This window comes from Brachycentrus maculatus, unplaced genomic scaffold, assembly GCF_059751285.1.
Source record: "Brachycentrus maculatus isolate JH-2025_06_01 unplaced genomic scaffold, ASM5975128v1 h1tg000115l, whole genome shotgun sequence".
Taxonomy (NCBI): domain Eukaryota; kingdom Metazoa; phylum Arthropoda; class Insecta; order Trichoptera; family Brachycentridae; genus Brachycentrus; species Brachycentrus maculatus.
The window spans coordinates 2,387,693-2,394,019 of NW_028280868.1; the positions used below are offsets into that span (position 1 = coordinate 2,387,693).

General features: G+C 28.0%; 1 long non-coding RNA gene across 1 annotated transcript; it reads left to right on the forward strand.

The window, feature by feature from the left end:
* The first annotated feature begins 4,202 nt into the window (after nucleotides 1–4,202).
* LOC148309944 (uncharacterized) lies at nucleotides 4,203–5,456 on the forward strand. The gene is made up of 2 exons (XR_015837456.1): nucleotides 4,203–4,304; nucleotides 5,111–5,456. It is a non-coding gene; the product is annotated as an uncharacterized LOC148309944 (long non-coding RNA).
* The last annotated feature ends 871 nt before the right edge of the window (nucleotides 5,457–6,327 follow it).

Below are 6,327 nucleotides of genomic sequence, written 5' to 3' on the forward strand. Positions count from 1 at the left end.
CACATACATGAGCGCGGACCTCTTGTGGAAACACATACTAACAAAGGAGAAAAGCACAAGCAGTGTGGTGAAAAAAGAAAGGATAGAGGTGAGCAGGATAAGAAAAAGAGAAAAAATAAAAAAAGCAGTAAGAAAACAATGACATGTGCTTTTAACCATGGTTAGGATTATTTGTTGGAATCAATAAAAAAATATGGATAGAACTGCATTTTACATCTTATTTATAATGTTAAACACGAAATTATCGTATTAATGTAATATTATTTTCAGAAAAAACATTTTTTACCAACATCTCTTCAATATTTCGGTCTCATTCAATTCCTTATCCTCGCATAAATTTACTTTATGTGCTTAATTTCTGACTGCAATATTAAGTGACATGTTTCAAGTACAGCGGTATATTTTATTTAGCTTTAGTTACCACTATTTAACACGACTTTTGATGCATTCAATACCGTTATCAAACACCGTCTGTGAAAACTTACCCTTAATTTGAGAGTTGTGCTTTTGGGACGCTAAAGGATTGGAGTAGTGTAGGAGCTGTTTATTATTTTTTGTTAATGATAAGATAATAATTACAAATTAATCATACGTATGATAATAAAAGCATCCAACTCCCAAATACATGTAAACAGATACATACATAATAATGAATCTATAAGTATGCGAACAATATGACGCTTTGTCTGTATTCCGACTGATGAAAATAAGGAATATATCTTACCCCCATGTCATCCTTCAACATCCTAAAAGCACAACTCTCAAATTCAAGATCTTCTCACGTGGTGTTTGATAATGATGATAATGGAAACACGTACCAGTATGGATTTTAACAAATAGTGGCCTTACCCAATAAAAGTTTAATTTAAAATAGATAAATACTACCACTCACTGACTGCTAAATCCAATACTGTTATTTTTTCGTTGTTCTCATACAACTACGTATTTATTACTACCATTAATATGTAAATTATTTCAAACAAAGTTGATAAAAACTTTTTTTATTTGATACGTAATATTGTGTTTGCATTTTATTTTTATACTGTATGTACAATATGTAAAAACTTTGACACTTGACATTTTCTTTTTGTATAAATTTAATTTATTTTATTAACAAACAATTTGAATGCAACTAAACTGTAGGACCCCATGCCTGACTTGTACATCATTATATATTATTATCCTTCATATTTAAATTGCTTTTTGTATAGATTCTTATTTGTAACATAGATGATAAAAAAAAAACTTTTTTATGCGTTCACATGTGCCTTATTTTATTTTCCAGTGTATGCTTTATATATAAAACCTTAGATACTATTTTTTTTAAATTACATTTCATTTATTTTTAATTGCAAACAATTTTACTTCCTGTTCTTATTCATATGCAACTAGCTGTAGTTGGCCATGCGTTGCTGTGGATCAGTTTGATTAAATGGAAAATATAGAAAAACACATATCACTATGTTTAATTTCACAATCCTTGTGAAGCATTGAAACAAAAAAAAATATGTATGAAACAACAAAGTAATCAAAAATATCGAAAATATTAAGTGACAGCAGCTGTAAAGTATGATCAATGGTTAGTATGGCGCTGAAATTTCGGTCGAAAGGCAGTTTTTCAACTACGACAAAAATATTTTTCCACCTATTTTTTTTCCTTTTTTATATGGACATATTAAAAACATGCGCATATTCGATTTTGTGTTACTATTTCAAAGCAATCGGTGAATAACTTTACCAGATTCAAGGTTTTGAACAAATGAACATTAAAGTTGTATTATACAGATCGTATTTTTCAATGTTTCACTTTTAAATGTCATCTCAGTTGATACATTATTTGTTATATTAACTTACATTTGTTTTCTTATATATGCGTACATGCATTAAAAGTATTTTACACATTTATATTTAAATATAATATATTATTAACATATTATGAGATTAAAACCAATATTTTTAGCTTTTCCACTTTATTTTTATTTGACCAGCGACCGGGTTTCGTCGTAACCGACATCATCAGACTGGTAATATTATATATTATTCAGACTGGTATTATTAGTGTATATGATTAACTTCCGTACTTTTATTGTACTCAATATTTATTGCAATGTTTTAGCTCTTTTATCTTTTTTATGACATTTTTATGTATATTTTTTACTGTAAGTTTATGGTGTTCGTATGTACGAGTACCAATAGTATTTTGATTGTTCCTCTATTTATCTTATTTGCTTTATGTTGTTCTTTAAACTTTTTGCTTGTTTTCCCATCAGGCTTTTATGAAAATTACATATACTTAAATAGATGTTATGTTGTTTAAGTATTTCATGTAATTATTCAAAATGTTCAGCAAAAAAACTGTATTTTTTTACTGATATAAAAATATAATTACAACGTGCAATAAAAACTTTGAGAAACCTTTTTATAAATTGCCATACATTTATCAATTTCAATGATGATATGGTTACCTCTTATTTTGGCCAAAACGGATAAATTCGTGTGTGCGATCAGTGGGAGCATAGATAATATAAGGGAGGCTTTAGTCATAGTCATTGTCTATAGCTAATCATAAGTTTTTTTCATTTTTTTTATTTCTATATTATCAAAATGCTGCAGTTTATGACTTTTCGGATTATAATTTTTTAGATTTTTACGTTATTGTTGTTATATGTGTGATTATTATCTATTAAATGGTTAGCCAACTTTGAAAACTGATTATTTTTTATACATAATTCACGTTCCTTGATTCTCGTTTTGAATTTCCTGAAAGTCATTCCTATGTATGAAGTTCTGCAGACTTCAGGGTAAAAGACACATAAAAGGAGACAGAAGAGATATAGTAGGTACTATCTATACTATATACTTCCGGTGTAATCAAGAATGTGAATAATTTAAAGATTAGTTGTTAATTAGAACGGAAGTCATGTAGATTCTCATTCCAAGGCTTGTCCAATTGATGTGCAGCAAATAAACATTGATTTAAACGAATTGTCAACTGTAGACTCCTGGACTGATCTCGTAAATTAAACAAGCTTAATGAAGGCTCTCATAAGGCGTGTGGAGGATATGATTTAGCTAACTGAATCGCCTTTTCTTGATGACAGTTGTGACCATACGTTGCTGCATTCTACGCTGTATTTCCTCTCAAAGTCAAACTAAAGCCTGAAATTCATCATACAACAAACACATACATATAACATACTCTTAAATCTGAGTGTACGCTCGTTCTATAAAGTCCGTATAAAGGCAATGTTTCACGGCCGTAAAAGAGAATATGTATACCATAAGCATCATATATGCGACATTTTATTTTCACCGAGTACAAATCCTGCCTCCAATCAGATTTTGATATCAATTTGTCAAAACACCAGGAGCTATAAAAATGCAGATATTAACCAATTATTTTCTCTTATTAGCGTGATTAGCCTTAACTGATCAAATCCAAAAACCGAATACGTAAGCACTTCTTCACGAAGAATGAGTATTTCTTAATTCGATTTTTTAATTTGATCCAAATTTTCGTACACTTATTATTATGATTAGCCTTGGCTGATCAAATCCAAAAACCGAATACATGACACTTTCTTCACAAGTGGAGAAGCGTTATTTCATTCGATTTTTGAAATTGAATCATATTTTCGCATTTATTAGCGTGATTAGCCTTGACTGATCAAATCCAAAAGCCAAAGAAACACTTCTTCACAAGTGATTCTTCATTCGATTTTTGAATTCAAAGCATATTTTCGCATTTATTAGCGTGATTAGCCTTGACTGATCAACCGAATAATAACATCATCTTGACAAGTGAAGAAGAGCTTCTTCATTCGGTTTTTGAATTCAAACCATATTTTTTCTCTTATTAGCATGATTAGCTTTAACTAATCAAATCCAGGAGCCGAAAAAAACTTCATTACAAGTAAAGAAAAGTTTCTTAATCCGTTTTAAGAATTCGATCGTCCATCAATGGTATCAACCATTGTACTACGGAAATATCCAGGAAAATGGCATTATCAGTTTCCTTTTTCTAGAAATTTATTGATACACAATGAAATATGCATATAACTGCTAATAAAATTCGTGACTTACAAATCGTGATTCAAACATTTTATTAGAGTTTAACATCTATTTTTCATTATAAATCACGGATTTTTCAAGGTATATAAACGTCTGTTTTGAATTATAAAGTTATCATCTGTAGTTGATACATTGACTGTAGTAACACATTGCCACCATGAATTTCAAACAGCTCAAATTCTTCCTTGCTCTCTTTTTGGTCATCCAATTCGCAAGCTTCATCAGCGCTCATCGTAAGTAAAAACAATATTTTATTTGTTACTAAAGATAAAAGCACGAAATTTGCAAAAACTTAAAATTCCTATCAAAACATAGAACAATCAAAATCAACCAACCTTTATTAATATCATGATTTTTTTTAAAAAGGAATAAACTACAAAGGGTCCATTTTAGATGCTTGTATGCAGGTAGGATAGTAAGGATAGGGAAGGTAAATGTGAAAAATACATCACAAACACCCAGATCAATTGAAAATAAATCTTTCTTGAATTAATTTTGCAATTGGCGGGAATCGAATCTGTAACGCCAGTTTCCAAGCCTTGAAATAAAAACTGCAAGCCTCTCAGGTTCGTCTGGTTTATACGTTTTATAAATAATAATCTCTTGAAAAAACGACTTCTTCATCTTTGTTGGGATATCAACATACAAAAAACTTTTTTTTCTATTTTTTTTTTCAAAACTTATAGTATCCGATGGTGCATAGGGCACTGCATCACATAAACTCATTGTTATCTTGATCGTTAATACATAAAGGAAAGGTGATCAGCCCTCCGCTTCCGATCAGGTACAGGTCTAGGGTAAAATTGAATAAATATTATTGTGAATAATCACTAATATGTATTTATTTGACTTGGAAATCGAACCCGGGATCCCTATTACACTATGGAGGCGGAAAACATATATCAATATGTTTATTTGTTATCATTTGTTTTCTCCAGTTTTGACAGTGAATATCGAATTTGAGATTATTTCAAGGAATTGATTGCCTCGATTTGTCATATTTGTACTTCTTATTTTTTATTTAATTTTCTTATTATAGACGAGGAGGATGGACCACACCGCGAGCGCCACTGGCACCACTTCCTAGAGGAAGAGGATAGTGACAAGCACATCCGTGAAATGCGTAAAAACGTTGACAATAAGGAAATATTCGATCGTCGTGAACACGCTGAAAGCTATGAACATTCTGACGATGAACATATCAAGGAGCGCGGACCTCTGCACGACGATGACCACAAACCTGCCGCAAAACCATAATTTAAAAAATACATGACGAATACATGAACATTGGATTATTTGATATTTATTGATACATTTTTTGATTCGAAAAAAATTGAAAAAATTATTTAACTTTATTATATGTTCATGAATGTTACTAAAAATTAATAAAACTCTTGCCATTCAAACAAACCTTATTATTTCATAATATGAACCGACTGTACTCAGTGGAACTCACGGGATACCGGACTGACCTTGGAGGAAGCCAAGGAGATGGCGTGTGACAATGTGACTTGGAGACATGTCGTGTTGGTCATATGCTCCACCTAGGGAGCGAATATGGAGAAAGAAGGAGTGTTTTAGATCTTTGGGATACAAACATTATGTACTCTCTTATCCATTTATGAATATATATATATATATATATATATATATATATATATATATATATATATATATATATATATATATATATATATATATATATATATATATATATATATATATATATATATATATATATATATATTTATATATATATATATATATATATATATATATATATATATATATATATATATATATATATGTGTATTAATATACACATATGTATATATATATGTAAATATATATATATATATATATATATATATATATATATATATATATATATATATATATATATATATATATATGTGTATTTATATACACATATGTATATATATATGTAAATATATATATATATATATATATATATATATATATATATATATATATATATATATATATACATATATATATATATATATATTTATATATATATATATATATATATATATATATATATATATATATATATATATATATATATATATATATATATATATATATATATATATATATATATATATATATATATATATATGTGTATTTATATACACATATGTATATATATATGTAAATATATATATATATATATATATATATATATATATATATATATATATATATATATATATATGTATATATATATATATA